We start from the raw sequence: 18,172 nt of genomic DNA, 5'->3' as shown, positions 1-18,172 counted from the left end.
TTGTTTTTTTAGAAAGTCACTTCTTGCTCTATTCTACAGGTATGGTTCCAGCACACAGATATTCCATGAACACAGAATGACCCTGCTGAGACCTCTACCTGCTCTCTGAGTCGTGGCTTGGTTTTTCTGAATCATAGGACCTGCAGGATGTGTTGTGCTTGAATCCAAGCTCAGGGCATTGTAAGAAGAAAGATTAGTCAGAGAGGATGTTGGCCTTTTGTGGTTATCTAATACTTAGACGGTAAAGGTAAAGTCATGGACTTGCCTGACCCTGGGCAGGGGTTTGTGTAGGAGGGAGCTGTGTATGTCTGTGGGGCTGGTCTGTAGCTTTTCTTTTCCTTCTAGTCCACCTGGGAGAACAGTGTGTAAGGGAGACGGCACATCACGGGAATGACTGCTGTTCTGCCTCACATCACACCCTGGTGTCTCCCTCCTTCCCAGGTACAGTTTGGAGAGAGCTGCGGGCTGGCTGTGTACCTCCTCACTGCCGTTCCTGGATAACTTGATCCAGCCTCTGTCTCTAACCTCCTGTCCGGTAGCTGACCATGTAGGATTCATCCTTTTTTTTTTTTAAATATGGAACGCTTCACGAATTTGCGTGTCATCCTTGCGCAGGGGCCATGCTAATCTTCTTTGTATCGTTCCAATTTTAGTATATGTGCTGCTGAAGCGAGCACTAGGATTCATTCTTGACCTTAAATTCTGAGTCCTAGCAGGTTTGGGAGGCATAATCAGTATTTGAGAAAAGAAAAGCACTCTGCCTTATTTCTCATGTCTAAATTCTCATTCTGGTACGTAGCTAAATTTCCTGTCCCCTTAAAGGGCTTGCAAATAGGTAGGAAAACTCTCTGTATGTAATAAAATGTGTAAGATACATTTGGTCTATGAAAGTAAATGTGATTGTCATAATTTTCATCTCATTTCCCAAAGTTCTCAAAAATACTACATAAAAATTATACCAAAGTAAGTGGTTTCACTACATTTATTTTGTTTTATGAAGTGCCCTTAAACAAAAGCCAAGTAAAGTCTTTTGTAGAATTGGTTGTATGAGAAAAATCAAGTGAACACAAAAAGCCTTAGCTTTGCCACATGGCAGTTGTTCAAAATCCGTTACCAAGGATCACATTTGTGCAGTATTGTTTGCTGAACTCCACTGCAAAGACAAATTAGAGGTATGCATCATTTAAAAATGGGGTTCGGAAACAAAGCCAGTTTGGAACAAATTATAAGAGATGTGATATTCACATTTTCAATTGTAAGATATACAAACTGAATTAATTAGTGGAAAACTATTATTATATGCAGGGCATTTCACCATCCATTAACTGCTGTGTCCTCATAAACAAGCTCTGCCTAGGATGGCTTATTTAAAGCCTGTTACAGTTTACATAAAGAAAGGAAAAAATTAAACTGTGGCTCTTTGAATAAAGCATAGTGCTAAGATCGCATTTGCCATTACTTTTTAAATCTACATGTCTTTTTTCAAATGCTTAAATTATTTTTGCTGAACAGCAAACTTAGGCAATGAGCCTGGATTTATACAGCTGCTCTTGGAATGGGCTTTGAAAGCATCACATAGTAATTTTTTTCAGAGAGGAAGAATTTGGTTCTGGAGCCACAGACTATTGTCCTAAAGGAGACTGTGTTTCTGTAAAGGTGGTTTACCCGCAGGCAGAATCACTGCTCAGGACATTTTGTAAATTTACATTTATGTTTGTTGATTCCATATTAAGCTGAACAACCAGGCACATAGAAGGTAAAGCCCTCTTTTAATTAACCCTCTTGGTGTGGGCCCATGTGATTAAATATGACGGAGCTGCTCCTGGGGTTTCTGCTACTGAAAATACTAACAATAATCATTTGTTTTGTTTTTATATTTAAACACATTATTGCATAGCTTGGTGCAGAGATAATTACCAATTTTATCTCCTGTGTTTTTCTAATGTTCATTAATAACAATAAAGGGTTGTAGGTTAAAAACTCATTTAATTGCCTTTATGTTAATGACATTATGAATAGCCTTAGCTACAAGATTCTAATTCTGTCCAGTATCCTCTTTCTCAGTGGAGCCCCAGGAGGGCTGCTCATTTTATCAGCATTACTGATTCAGAGTTTTTCCTTGCAGGTGGGTTTTTGTACATAATCAGAATTAATGCACAACACATTTTGCAAGGAATGGAGTAGAAGCACTCAGAATAAGTAATTAACTAGAGTGCCCAAGGAAATATGCCCCAGCATTTTTTTAGCATATTCATAAAACATTAAGAACAGTCATAAACACAGTAGAAACAATTTCCTGGTAATGTGCTTTTAGACCATTTTCTGGCTCCTTTTTTCTCCCTCACATAGAAGAAAACATTTTTAAAAACTGAAAATCCCAAGGATGCAAATAAAATGGCCAGTGCGATGCTTTGGGATTAGATGTGCTTCTGTGGTGCCGCAGCCAAGCTGAGCAGGGGTCTGGGTACTATTTCCTATCCTTCCTCTGCCTCTATCACGTAATGTATCAGACAGCAAAAGGACTGAATGCATCACATCTTAGGAGACGTGATTACTCCCTCATTCCCAACATCTGGCCTTAACATCTTCGCACGGGAGTGAATAACCCAGGAGTCAGGGCAAGAAGCAAAAGACTATTGTAGTGAATGCTGTGGTCTGCCAAACTCAAACTCATCCTTCTAAGTCTTGATGGTTGATGACTCTCAGCTGAGTCACTCTCCTTGGGCTATCAAGAATATTGCCTTAACCCTAACCTCAGGCATTCTGCAGAAAAATGACTGGCCAATAGGAGGGTTCAAAAGTCTGGCTCCTGGGCTGAGGTGTACCTTAGTAGCAGAGCCCCCCTCAACATGTATGAGGCTCTGGGTTTGATCCCCAGCACCAGAAAAAAAGTCTAATTTCCTTTGCTTCAAGGTGGGATAATCCAAAAGGGTCATCCAGCCATCAAAGTGTCCTGTGGGATTGGATGAGGTTCTTCTTCTCCTGCAGCCCTCTGTCCTCCTCTCAGATGTTTCATAGAGCATTCCCTGGTAAATCTCCTATGCACAAATCTCAGTCTTTTTCCCAGGGACAGGCCTTCAGATAATAAGCCACGGTGACCAACTAGGCCATTTCCATGCTGTCCACTGGGCACAGAAGCAGCATATACTCTTAGACCATTTTGACCTTGGTGTCCTCTTGGGTGCATTGGGCACAGAGTGGCACCAGCAGAAGAGAAGAGTCCAAATATGTATCCTCACACTGAGCCAGCATCACAGCAGCTATGTGAAACTGTCTTTAAAATCATGAACCTTAGGTGGGTTCAAATATTGCCTGTAGTTCTCAGATCAGTTATTAACATCACTGAACCTCAATTTCCTCATTTAAGGAATGTAGACCTAATGGCACAGGTAGAGTTTGCATCGTGTTTAACACTGTGCCCAATATGTAGTAATGGTAAGTTCAGTAGCTTCACGTTTCCCCTTCTCTATCTTCATAACTGTTTTCACAGAGAGAGTATGATTTTGAGTACTACAAATAATCTTTACTAGCAGCCAGACCAGTTTCTTCAAGGTTGAATTTTCAAGTAGCCATGATTCAGGATCTCAGAGAGATAATGGTACATTCATATTCATGGCAGCATTATACATGATTGTTAAAACACGGAAGAAACTCCATGTTCATGAACAGATGAATGGATAAGCCAAATGTGTTATGAGATGGCACATTAGCCTTAAAAAAGAAGGAAATTTTAGCACATGTTACAGCATGGATGAACCTTGAAGATGTTATGTTGTGAGATAAGCCAGTCACAGAAAGAAAAATACCATATGATTTCATTTACATGAGTTACATCAAGTAGTCAGAATCATTGAGGCAGAAAGTATAATGGAAGAGAAGAGAGAATAGAGTTATTATTTAATGAATATGAAGTTTCAGTTTCACAAGATGAAAAGAGTTATGGAGATGGTTGGTGGTGATGATTACACAACATGAATGTATTTAATACCACTGAACTGTATACTTAAGAATGATTAAAATGGCAAATTTGATCATAAGTATTTTATCACAATAAAAACAATTGGGGGAAAAACTTTAATTATAATGAACATGCAATATTTTTTAAGAGAGAGAGAGGAGAGAGAAATGTAGTCCTCAAGAAGATTGGGGGCCAGCATGCAATCTAAATGGAAGCCCACAGAGAAGGAGGTATGCACCCATCACAAAGCTCCTGGTTAAAAGAAAGACTAGAATTTGTGGAACAACCCAGGTAATGTAGAGGAAGGCCACATTTAGGCCATTTTCCTGTAAAAAGAAGTCGTCAATGGTATTGGTTTTCTATGTACCTGGGTCCTTTAATTCATTAGCTTGTTTACTTCTCATAACATACTTCATTAGTAGTGCTATTCTGCCCATTATACAGCTGAGGAAATTTAAATTTAGAAAGGTGTATAGCCAATAAGTTGCTAACTTAAATACTTGCCTTTAACAACACTTAATAATAGAGAACTCCAAGGTTTGGAAACTTATTTAAAATTATCCCCACATCAATATTTTCCAGCCAAGTAGGTATTCTATTCCTTTCTAATGAAAGTGTTAAAAATTCAAGTCCCATCTAAGGACCATTTTGTAGTGATCCCTAGTGCTACTATTTCACAATGAAGTCAAAATATCTTCAGGCTTTAACCAATAGGGGAATGGCTTTTCCTATGGCGCTGTAACTGGAAATAGAAGACACCTGGTCTTAAAATTAAAGGTGTGTGTTTTGAAACCCTAGTTTGAGAGACAGGAAAGGGATCATTGTTCAGATGATTTGGATGAAAGACACTGTTCAAAAATGCATAATATGAGAGTATTATTTCCTTATAACACTATAAATGTGTATAGCACATAAAAATTTATCAAATACTTTTATATTTGTTTGGCATCACAACAACTTGATGGAGTGATATTAGAGCCCCATTTGCCTGATAGTAAGATTTCACTTCTCTAAAGAACCTGCACAAATAATAAACATTCACTTGGCCGCTGAGGTGGGTCAGATCCCATTCTCAAGACACTTTCCTACTCAATATGGGGCTTGGGCAGGTGACATCAATGTCACTGGGGAGGTAGCAATGTGGACTCTCAGGCCTCACTCAGACCTACTGAATAGAATCTGTCTTTCAACAAAATCTCCCATAAATTTGTATGTACATAAATTTTGAGACCCTTGACCCAAGCCCCTCTCTCTAGAGTCCAGACTGTAGGACCCACAAGGGCAAGGGCTAGATCTGACTTGTCCAGCCTTGGGTCCTCAGCATGGTGTCCAGCTCAGAATAGATGCCTCATGGAGCACATCAACAACTGTGTCATTGGGTAGTTTTGGTAGATTCTGCTTGTTTATCTCTCTGCCAACTGGCTAGGTTTTATACCCATTACTATAGGAAAAAAATAGTTTTCTATGTTTCTGAAAGTCCATCATGAACCTTGTTCATTTGAAAAAGGTAGAATCATGCTTGAACAATATTCTGAAGTCGTAGTTTGCAGTCTTTTTCAGCCTGCAAAACAAGCCTACAGGGAGTGGGAACATTGTGTTGTGTAATTATTTAAATGAAACAACATAAATGATGAGAGAAGGGCTATTTATATCAAGTGCTACTAATTAAATGAGAAATAATGGGACCTGCTGAGAAAGGATATAGTTGGAGAGAGAAAGAAAAACTTCCTGCCAGTAAAGATTAGCAGACAATGGGACAGTTTTCCTAGTGGGATAATTATGACTCCTGGAGTAGATTGTCCAAAGCAAGATGAGATAAGTACCAGGAAAGTATAATGTGTTTCCAACCCTATTATCAATGATGCTTTCAGATACCAGCTCCGGGTCACAGATTTTGAATACACTAAATGCTTAATTCAGTGCTGCCCTTTCACCTCAAAGATCTCAGGGTAGGAGAAAAATGTGTGCACCAGTCCAGTGCTCCCTGATTTAGCTCTTCACTGAAATACTCTAGGAATAAACAGAGAAGGAAATTGTGAGCCCTGCTAGGGTTTCCCACCCAGAAGGCAATTTCCATTTCAAACAGCTGTTAGAGCAACAATGTGGCCATCAAAAAGCTTTCGAAGATGATCCCCCCCCGCACCTATACCTTATTTTTCATCAGGATCACACTGAAAAAGTATTTTAGAAGCAGGAGACTGGTGGTGTGGAGGTGAAAGTCTCCTGTTCAGAAAAATCAATGCACATTGAGGTTTCATAAGGAGATGTTGATTTACAAGCTGCTGCGTTGTTGAGAAGGACTTGCTTTCTCATTAGTCAGACCTAGTTCATAGCTATAATAACAATAAGACAATTTAAAATATACTTGCAGAGTGCTTTTGATTTTCCATTTATCCTTGGAAATTTGAGGCCTAAGGAAAGAAGAATTCACAGATAAGCCAAGAGGTTGCAAATCAGAGATACAACAGAACAATGTGCTTAAGAGCTCAAGACTCTGGGGTGGAAAGACATGGCTTTGAATCTGGATGTCTCCCTCAGTCTGTAAGGGACTCTTACTCTTCCAAGCATGCTAATCCTTTAGGTCTTGTGTTCCTCATGTGTAAAATGTAGGTAACAAAAGAAACCAAGTCTGTGGTGTCTGGGAGGAGTAAATGAAAAGTTCCATCTTGCACATAGATACACATCTCCTGGCTGAGTTAGAAACTGGGTAAACGTTAGTTGCTCTTGCTATGAAATGTATGGCTTCTATTTGAAAAAAATTTCCCAATATCTATCATATACCTCTTATGGGATTAAAACAATGAGGATGGAGGAAGATTATCTGCAGCCTACTTCTTGCTTACAACCAGCTTTCAAAGTAATTGGGAAAATGATACAGAGACATGAAACTATTAAGGAAAATGGAGAGGGAACATGATGAAAGTCTGATAGAAGACAGAAACCAGGGGCCAGGGATTTAGCTCAGCGGTTTCGCCGCCTGCTGCACAAGCTCAAGGACTGGAGTTCGATCCCCTGTACCAAAAAAAAAAAAAAAAAAAATGATGGTAAACCAGAAAGGAGAGATAATAAACCAGAGGGGTGAGAGTCAGGGAGCAGAGAGGGAAAAGCTTCATGGAGGAACACATGGGACTGGGGGACACGAGGGGACTTGAGGATCTTTTTTTTTTTTTTTTTTGGTAGCAGGGATCAAACTCGGGTCCTTGTGCTTGTGCAGCAGGTGGCGAAACCACTGAGCTAAATCCCCGGTCCGGGACTTGAGAATCTTAAGAGGAGTGAGGAGCTGCCCAGCAATGAAATCATACTGAATCTGCTTTTGAACTACCCCAGTTATCTAACAAGCAAATGTCATTTTCAAGCATGTGTGCTGCCCTGGCTTTATGGCAACCAATGGATGACATTTTTAATGATTCTTGGATAAGGTATTCATTCATTCATATTTATTGAACATGTAATATATGCCAGGCACTGGGAATGTAAATATGAACAAGACAAATCATATCCTGCTCTTTATAGAGCTCCTATTCTAAGGGTGTAAATATGAAATAAGCATGTCAGTGTATGATATCAGCAGAGTTGGAGTGGGCAATGAATTGGAAAAGTTGTCAAATGGCTATTTTACATACATTGTCTGGGAAGGTCTCTCTGGCATATGAAGATGAGAGGAAAAGGATTGCATGCAGGACCAGCAGGTGCAAAGCTTCCATGGTAGGATTACATTTCCCTCTTGGAGAGAAGGCCTGTTGCACTGAAGTGGAGCATATAGACATCAGCTGTAGCATGCCAGTATGTCTGCCCCAGTGACACACTATAACGAGCAAGGAAAAGTACAGAACCATTGATCATACTTCCAAAAGTAAGCTAACGAATATAGTTGAAGGGAGTCTAGCAATGCAATTGACATATGCAAGTGGATTAACTCATGAACACCAGGCAGGTTTAAGATATCTGGTTGCTTAGGCTGTAGTTTAAACTGGGCCTTTGTTTGAATTATTTTCCATTGTTCTGCTTGGAGTAAAACCTAATGATAAGTGTTATTTAGTGAAATTACACTGTTTAGTAAAAATCCATGAAATAGGTAGATTTCCTGATAAGAGTAAATGAGTACACTGCACTGAAACCTTCATCTTGGGATTTCCCTTGAATAATACCATGTTATGGTCTAACACCAATAATTCAAGTGACAATGTGTTGTTGCAGGTCTGTTAACCTGAAATCTTGAACTAAATCTGTCAAAAGTTTTCTTTTTTTTTTTTGCAAACTGACTGAAACGTTTACTGCCAGGGGAAAAATGCTATAGAAGCAATATGTTAAGAAACCTTTGTTTCAACATGAAGTGTTGTTTTTATTTAATAATTTCTGCCAAAAATCTGGTAACATTCTTATTTTGACTTGCCCATTTTCTTAAACTGTGCTGATAAAATGTAGATATCTAATGTGCAAACAATACAATCTTCTCACTAGAGGGAGAGAATAATTATCAATATGGACGTATAAGTTGTATATTCTTCAAATTCTTGAAACTTTCTGTGGAAGACTATTTTCTGTGGACACTATTTTCAGGTGCATATTAATTCTACAAAATATTGGGTTTTATTGTGGCATTTTCATACACACGTAATATATTTTGATCTTGGGACATTGTTGAGGAAAAAGTATTGTTTTCCTTCTAGATGGATTCATTGGCTACAGCAATATTTTTAGTAATGCCAATAAAATGAAAGGGAGACAGAAAACCAGGCAACTGAAGTGTGGTTAGTGTGGTACTATTACCAAGGCAGAAATGAGGCCAAGGAGATGATACATGTATGCTCTCTCCCACTTCATCAGATGACGCCTGACCTGGATCCTCTTTTCTATCTGAGCTCCACACAAGCCACCATTTTTCACAGCAGCACTTAATAGTGGACATTAACTTAGCCCTCCCCAAAAGGGCTGACCTGCAGTCTACCCTCAGTGCTTTTCCAAACTGCAATCCCTTGCTCACTCTGTAATTTTATCAAATAGCATGCACCTTTTCCAGCCACTTATTGGCCAATTAAGTTAAGCTCTCACTGAGGGGGTCCAGCTGGCTTCAAGTTATCTTAGATGAATTGATTGAAGACATTCTGCAATCTATGAACCCAGTTTAATGATCTAGGTGATAATACTTGTAATTCTTCTCAGTCAGGGGAATTGGCTGCAGCTGTTGTTGGCAAATCCATGTTCTGATACACTGAAGTATCTGAAAAGCATTAATCCGCCCTCAGAGTTCTGTAGCGTTGGCTGCATTATTACATGAGAAATTTAAAATTCGCTCGGCATTGCCAAGTGAAAACAATCTTTCTGTTGATGTATTTTTATTTTATCCATTGTAATTTTTTATGGTGGTAGAGCAAATTATTGATAATCATTAGGAGTGGTGAAACGCAATATGTTACTGTTACAAATAGCTTATCAAGTGCTTGAGATACCAAAAGAGCACTGCTTTAAGGCAAGAACACAATATTTTCTAAAATATTGGGGTGGGGCTTTGAGGGCTGGAGTCATTATTTTTGTATGAAGTGTTATATGAAAGAGCTGACTAGTAAGAGTTTGTGCCCCCACTCCCCTCGGACTCACTGCGATTGAGGTGATAATGAGGAAGTGTCATATACTGACGTGGGCCTTGAATGGATCTCCAAACACTTTTCTGCACAGTGACATATTTTTAGAAAGTAATCATTAAATAATTTGTCTGCCTGCTTTCCTATGTGTGCATTTGTTCCCTAAACCACTGAAACGTTGATTCTTCTCTCTATGAAGCCAATACTGTAAATAACACTCTGGAGGTTTTTGTGGGTGTTGTAAATTCAGAATACTTAGGAACACTGTCCTACAGTGGATCTGTGAAGTTTATGTTTACAAACTGAAAATCTGGTTTTGATTTGCTTGTGAAAGCGGCAGCTGTGATATTAATTTATGCTGTGGTGAGGAGCGGCTGCCCTCTCTATCTGGAGAGGGGGTTCCTTTTAACTGAGAGGTGTGACTGAGCTTGGCTTGGGGATGAGAGACTTGCTCGGAAGGGATAGTGCTTTGGATGAGATTTTTAATTCTTTCCAATGATGCACAAAAAATAGCTGACCAAGTAGGATGCATTTTCAAATCGAGAGTAAGCTTCAGTGGGAAAACTTATTTGGATCATGGATATACTTTAAGTTTAAGGATCAAAATTTAACTAAGATAGAAAGTGGGAAGAAAGGACGGATTCTTTTGTTTGCTTTTTTGTTGTTGTTTCATTTTTGTTGCTTTGCTTTGTTTTGTTTTCAGTGCCGGGGATTGAACCCAGGGCCTTATATGTGCTAGGCAAACACTCTACTGGACGGTTTTGTTTTTAATTTTGAGACAGGGTCTTACTAACTTCCAGGTTGGGTTCAAACCTGTGATCCTCCTGCCTCAGCTTCCCAAGTAGCTAGAATTACAGATGTATGCCACCTTGCCCGGTAGGAGAGATAGTTTAAAAACTCTTTTCTACCCAGGAAAGGGCAAAACCAAAGAGAACTTCGGGGTTTGGTATGAAATAAACTGAGTTTTCGCTGAGAAAAAAAGTTAGATTATTGAACAAACTGTTCTCTGCATTTTCTTTTTCTGGCCTCTGGGAAATACTTTCTGACAACCCTATAAACCATGAAGTCAGTGATGTTGTTTGTCTTATTTTATAGATGAAGAAACTGTAGAACAAAGAAGTTAAGTACCTTTTTAAAGCTACACAGATAGTGGGCTAGGGATCTAGCTGAGTGGTAGAGTGATCGCTTAGCATGTGCAAGGCCCTGGGTTTGACTCCCAGCACCCTTCGTAAGTATCAGAGTCAGAGTTTGGCTCTGACTAGGTATGATACTGGTAATGTGATTTTTCTGATCCAGAGAGACAGTAGAAATGAGATGAGCCAAGTAAGCACACAGACCCCTGCAAAAGCAAAGCTGTATGGGAGGAGAGGAAAAAAAGTTTTCAGCACTGGGGTTTGGCTGAAGGGAGCAAGCAATTGATCGAGAGAATGATCAAGCTACTTCTCCAGAATAGAAAGTGAACGGTTTTTATTGATTTTTCTGGGGTGGGCTAAAGTCTAGAAATTTTCACTGGCCAGGAGCCCAGTTTCAAAAGATGTTTTCGTCATGTGGCAGACTTGGACCAGCGGGTGGTCACAGTCAACCTGTCCTAGAATCTGTTGAATCTTTGCATATCTGAATATTTGGTGCCACCATCCTGTGCAAAACATCCTGACCTTGTATTTAGTGTCCCAGCTGGTAATCAGCTTCACTCAGGAGCTACTGAGTTCCTCTTGCAGCACTCGGCATCATCTTGCAAAACAGTAGGGCCAAAGGGCTATGTGCTTGAGCTACTGTGAAAGCACAAAGGTGGAATAGGAAAAACCCAGACTAGCTCCAAAGGGCAGTAGGCCAGGTTAACCTTGTACCGTAGTCTTGGACAAAATATTTCCTAAAGGATCAACATGTCTATGTGCAGAGCTGAGTAAAATCTGACACATGGGTAAGACAGCAAAGAGGACAGATACAATATGAAGACAGAGATCCCCCTTTAGTCACCTCCAGACATCTTCAGGCCCAAGTGAAGAGTCAATATTCTCAGCAAAAGTTGTCTTCGGGTCCTGGGACACAATCTAGGGAACTATTATCTTAACCTCCACATCAGAGGTATTATGTATAGAAAAGTTAGTAGGAAACTAATAATGTTGTGCCCAGATATATGATCTCCAAAATCAGTGATTTTAAGTCTAATGACTACAAGCAAGTGAAGCTAAAAGGCACACGAAGTTTTTTTTCTTGGTACTACAGTTTGGATCAAGAATGTTCCACAAAGTCCTCATGGGCTCAGAGGCGGGGCTTTTAGATGATCCAATCATGGGAGCAATACAGCTGAGTTGCTGTTTGGAGATGGGGGCTGGTTGGAAGAGGCCCAATCCTAGGAGCGTGGCCTGGCAGGGTATATATCTTCCTCCCTGGCTCTTCCCTTTGTTCTTTCTGCTTCCTGGCCACCATGATGTGAGCAGCTTTTTCTCCACTCAGGCCCCTCCACCATGCCATTTCTGCCCTGGGACTGTAACCATGAGCCAAAATAAACCTCTTCTGCTTTAAGTTGTGGTTGTCCAGCTTTGGGTCCCAGTGATGAGAAAGTAACTAAGACTTGGCAACAATTTCTCATTTCATGTACACATACTGCTTAGTGGTTTTATAAGAGTCTTGTGATGGGTCTGTTGAAACATGCTATGCTATAAAGGGAACTAGTTCACTGCTCCTAGGAGTTTATTTTGTCATCTTAGTCTTCTGTCCACCACTGTCCAACCATGGCGGTCTCTAACTGTCCCTGTATCTATTATCCCAGTAACTACATGTTACACTGCCTCTGACTTCTCATAAGCAAAAGCTTCAAATTAGCTCTGTTTAGCTTTCCAGTGTGCTCCCCAGTTATCTCCATAGGGAAAGATTACAGAAAGGAAGAAGGCCAGCTGGTGGCCCAACACACAGAAATCACAATTGTTCCAAGGTCTTGACTTCAGGTGGCCTTACTCTCCTTCTGTGACCCAGGGTCTGTCTGATCTCCAGAGAGCTCCTCCAACTCCAGAACTTCACTTTTGAACCATCAGAATGTTAGCAAAGTGTCAGAAAGATAGAGATTCTGGGGCCGGGGATTTAGCTCAGTGGTTTCACCACCTGCTGCGCAAGTGCAAGGACCCGAGTTCAATCCCTGGTACCAAAAAAAAAAAAAAGATAGAGATTCTGCTCTTTTTATTTTCATTTCTTTTAACAGATCAACACCAAAAAATGAAATGGCATAGTGGACTTGGAATTCATGTCTCCTGGATTCTGCTTTCTCCATCAAGCCCATTTTGTTTCATTGAAACACAAGTGAACATGTCCCCTTCCATAACATATTCACATTATTCTTGGGGTCAAAGAGTATATTTTATCTAAATCTAACACCATAATGCCTGTTGAACAATACTATGTACATGAAGAACTGATGTGAAGACAGGGACAGTGGAAGGGAGAAAACTAAATACAGTCATGTACCACTTACAGGCAAGGACCTGTTCTCAGTGATGTGTCATTAGGCAATTTCATCATTGTGTGGGCATCAGAGTGCATTTATACAAACCTACATGGCTTAGGCCAATCTCTTGACAGTCAAGAGTTGTAAACACAAGCCTTCTGCTTTACAGTAAACTGCTCATCTGTGGAAGTACACTCTAAAATAATGATAAAAAGCGTAGTATAGTAAACACATAATATAGTAAACACGTAAGCTATAACATAGTTATTTATTATCTCTATTAAGATGATCAGCAGAGAAGTAGGTTTGTTTGCACCAGTATCCCCACAAACATGAAGGTTTTGAGGGTTATTATATCACTAGATGATAGGAATTTTTCAGCTGTATCATATATGCTGTCTGTTGTTGGGCTGAATGCCATTATTTGTTATTAGGTGCATGATCATACCATAGGGAAATTATCTATAGTTTTCTTTCAACAGATGAGAAAACAGGCTAAGGTCACATATTAACTTTTACTCTTTTTTTTGTGGTGGTACTGGGGATTGAACCCAAAGTCTTCATACTGAGCTACAGCTCCAGCCTTTTTAAAAGATTTTTGAGGCAGGGTCTTGCTAAGTCACTAAGTTGCCCAGGCTGGGCTGGAACTTGCAATCCTCCTGCTTCAGCTTCCCAGAGTGCTGGGATGATGGGTGTATATCACCATGCCTAGCTCCAACTTTTACATTTTATTGTTTATAGCATCTTTCAATAAATAAAAATGTGCTACAATATGAAATTGTTTTCATTGAACGTTTATTTTCTTTTTTAAAGTGCATGATCTCTATTAGAATTTTATAGCTTTATTTTCCCCACTGGGGATTGAACCCAGGGCCTTACTCATGCTATGCGTACACCCTACCACTGAGCTACAGCCTAATCCTTGTTACAGCCTCTTGTTATGTGCTCATACAGCACTCTGTACTCTCCCTCTTAGCATTTACTATAATTGCAATTAAATAATGCATGTGTTATTTAACTTTGATTCCCTCAGATTAAAAGTTCCATGAGGTTAAAGAATATAACTGGTGTTTACTATTATTTTCCCAGTGTTATATGACTCACAGAAGATAATACTTCCCAATGTTATCTGACTCATATATTTATTGAACACCAATAATGTCAATGAATGAATGAATAAATTTATTATGTACTAAAAATAAAACTGTTTGGGGGGGCTGAGGAGTTAGCTCAGTGGCACTGTGCTTGCCTGGCCCGCGCAAGGTCCTGAGTTTGATTTCTGGTAAGGGAAAAAAAAACAAACACAACTGTGGGGGTTTTTTAATTAATTTTATTTTTAGGGTAGTTTTAGGGTCAAAACAAAATTGCAAGTACAGAGAGTTCACATACATCCCTTGCCTTCCCATGCACACAACCTCCTCTACTATCAACTCAACAGTATTGCAAACTACAATAAAACAGTTCTGTTTTTTAATTCCTAGTCTAATTTCTGCTGAATGTAATAGCAGGGGAGAAAAGCTAAGCTGGTAACAATGAAGAGGTTCCCTAAATAAGAGAGGTTGCTTTAAATAAGACAGAAGCTCATTTCTCTCTCAAAGAAGGCTCTGGCTAATTGAAGTGAGAAGGACAGTTGTCCTTGTTGGACCTGCCACCCTCAACGCATGGCTTCCAAGGCTGCTCAAATTGTCATTATTTCCAGGGAGTAGAGGGTGCTGAGCCGAAATCCAGCCCAGGGGGTTCTTCTTAAGTTAGAAATGACATGAAAGTTGGGCACATCTCTTTCTCTCACAAATTTTAGGCCCATGGCCACTTCAAGGGGGCAGGAAAATGTAACTGCTAGCTGAATGGCTAAAACACCATTGCAAGTAACATGTTTGCTACCTATTGTGTTTCTGCCTAGATGCAAAGAAAACTTTGGGATTCCAAAATAATAATTCATTGGACAACATTGAAGCTATAGGTTTTACCAGGATAGTTAAAGCATAGGAAGTACAGTCCTATACAGAGAAAATATGATCCATGACATGGATACATTCTGAGAAAGGCATCATTAGGCAATTTCATCACTGTGCAAACATTATAAAGTGTACTTACACAAACCTGGATGATATAATAAGGCAGCCTATTACACTCTGAGGCTATACGCATACACTCTTATTTTGCTGAAAATCTAATTGTGAAGACAAATATATGGAAGAAAAAAATGTCTGAAATGTATATACTGTAAAGCTAAATATTGTAGTAGAGCCCATAAATTTGATAGAAAGGACATAAATAAATGTACATAGAAAGAAGAGGTGTTTGCTATGTTGGGAGAGATGTCAGTGGGGAAATGCTACGGTTTGGATATGATTTGAGCATGTCTTCTAAGTTTCTTGTGCTAGGATCTTGATCCTGATATGGCACACCGGGAGGTGATAGGTATTTAAGAGGTGGGCCCAGTGGAAGGTGATTAGATCATAGGACACCACCTTCAGAAAGGATTAATTCTCACCACAGCAGGTTCTTGTGAAGGCTGGTTGTTACCCAGTGAGACCATCCTGTTGTTTAGCCTCTTCTGCCTGTGGCCAGTTACCTTTCCAGTTCTCTGACATGTTGTGATGTAGCTAGAGGCCTCACCAGATGCCAGCGTCATGGCATTTGTATTTCCAGGAACCAAAATCACGGGCCAAATAAATCTCTATTCTTTATAAAATACCCAGTCTCAGGTATTTTGTTATAGTCACACAAAATGGAACAAACAGGGAATGACTAGTGCTAGAAGAAAGGCCTTTCTGTCTTCCTAGTGAGAACCTTCATGAATATACAGAGAAAATATGCAGAGAAGACTATGGGGAAAATGTATCACAGAGGAGGCCAGAAAAGCAAAGCAGGCTGCAGCAGCTCTGACCACGCATTGTGCCTTGATGGAGCTGGGCAGGGGTTGGGGATTTACATGTGAGCTCTGCCTGCCAAGTGCATTCTGCTTAGATGAGTGATCACCCTCAAATGACAGGTACAATTCTGATACCTCACTTCCTATAACTCGGAGGCTGGAATCTTGTGTCCTGTAAACTTGTCATTATATTAAAATCCTTACCTAGACTTTTACAGGCATTGGCAATGTTATGTGTCTATTAGGCTTAAGAGGTTTTTCTAATTGGAGAATATTGCAGAACTTATTTTAGTGAAGGAAGAAAAAAGTTATTTTATGATTTGAGGCAAATGATGTCACTGCTTCCATTTGACCGGTAAGAATTTGAAAACTTGGGCCCTACACTGCCATGTGCATATATGAACCCTTCTAGTAGCTTCGGGAACCTCTTGTTCAATTTTACCATCTGTAAGAGGGGGATATTTGTCCTGTGTACTTCACAAGTTTACTATAATGATCATACAAGAAAATTTATTTGAAAGTGCACTGGAAACTAGACATTCCTATCTCAGTTCACAATTGTAGTAGTTTTAACTTAAAAAGCTGACATGTATTGAACATTCACTTCATGCTGAGCTCTGTTCTAAGCACTTTTCTCCCATTATTCTACTTACTCTTATTAAGTACATCTGATCTTATCACACGATAACATAGTGTTGAGAGCTTCATGGAGATCACTGGATTCATGACATAAAGAACAGAATGTCATAATTGTACATTCTTAAATTTAAAAAGCAAAGACAAAACCAAGATACAAGAGTTCCTATTTATTGAAAATATCCTCAATTCTTGGACTCTAGGAAACAGAAAGGCGAGTTTGTCCTTAAAGAGTTGTATTTGTGTCCTTCTTTAGTAAAGGTAGGCACGCAGGGTATAGGGTTGTCTGTGAATTACAGCAAACTTTCCTTCATGGAATGGCAATTTTTTTATCAGAAACTTTGTAACCAAAAGGGTCAATTCTAGGTTATTAGAAAAGGGGATGTAATGTCGTTCAAAAGCAATAAATCTTGCCTAATATAGTTTCAAAGATACTCTAAACAAACTATATGTATCTGGAAGACTTGGAGCAGAGGCAGGGATAGTGAAGAGGTCAGATCTGGCCTCTTCTGACAAAAAAGGCCCAGAAACATGTGACCTGAGGTAGGGCACAGATAGACTCTGCGTGCTACACTCAGACGTCCATGGAGATAAGGGAACCACCAGGCAGGGGCTCCATAAATCACACACACACACACACACACACACACACACTCACACACACTCAATGTATTAAAGACACCTGGGCTAATCAGTATTGACACAGAGTGACCTATTCTTGTGTCAAACATAGTTCAAGACCCAGGAAAATATGTCTCTACATCTCTTGCCCTTTGTCCTCTAAAGAGCGTCAGAAGCCAGGCACATGAGGATTTGTGGATGGTACCACCAGCTCCATAAGAGACAGTGCCCTAGGGTATAGGGAGGACTCAAGTGCCAGAAACACATTTAGGTAAGGGAAAAGACAAATTAACTTGTCAAATCCTTCTCTTAGGTAGTGTGAGTGCTACAGATTTTTGTGTAATAAGGTATCATTTTCTGATAGCACCAAGCGTACATTTTCTTGCTTCTTTTTGTGTTCCCGTTTAGTTTTAGGGGTCTCAGAATTTAGTGTAGTATATAATTAGAGTAGCACGGGCTAGAAAAGAACCATTTTACAACAATTCATATTACTCTTAAAATGTGTACGTAAGTGTAGATGTAACCTTCAGAAAGCATGATACCTATTCCTTGCATTGATAGCAAAATAAACTGAATGCTAGAATTGCAAATAGTTTAAAAAATGTTTAATAAAATATAATTTTAAAATTTTAAATTAAATTCAACTTTATTTAAACAATTCAGAAGTTGTCTGAGTACAATGTCCAAGAGATTATGGTAGCAATCTGCTTGATAAACAGATTTACCACCTAGAACACCGCCTCCCCCGATTTAGTGTTTATCGAGTACAGCACACATTTAGAAGTTGAAAGATTATACGAAATATTCTCCAAATCTTCCCAAAGATGAAACACTTTTGCGGGGGGCGGTACCAGGGATGTAACTCAGGACCTTGTGCTTTGCGAGACAGGCATAGTGCCACTGAGCTAAATCCCTGGCCCCCAAAGATGAAATACTTTGATGAAACAAGGTGATAAAATCGCCCTTGGACGCATGATAGAAATGCTGTTTAAATGTTGTTAAAGTAGTTTAATTTAAAACACAAGACACACCAGAAGAGTTAATGAAAACAGCAGAGG

At 39.6% G+C, this 18,172-nt stretch overlaps 1 non-coding gene across 1 annotated transcript; it reads right to left on the bottom strand.

Annotated features, from left to right (window-relative positions):
* Positions 1-570: 570 nt before the first annotated feature.
* LOC147827651 (U6 spliceosomal RNA) lies at positions 571-677 on the bottom strand. Its single transcript, XR_015452124.1, has one exon. It is a non-coding gene; the product is annotated as a U6 spliceosomal RNA (small nuclear RNA).
* Positions 678-18,172: the final 17,495 nt, after the last annotated feature.

This window comes from Heterocephalus glaber, unplaced genomic scaffold (genome assembly GCF_053883595.1).
Source record: "Heterocephalus glaber isolate CG9 unplaced genomic scaffold, H.glaber_assembly_v1.0 deba00001442, whole genome shotgun sequence".
Taxonomy (NCBI): domain Eukaryota; kingdom Metazoa; phylum Chordata; class Mammalia; order Rodentia; family Bathyergidae; genus Heterocephalus; species Heterocephalus glaber.
Note: the sequence above shows the minus strand (reverse complement) of the source record. Positions and strands in the feature narration are given on the sequence as shown.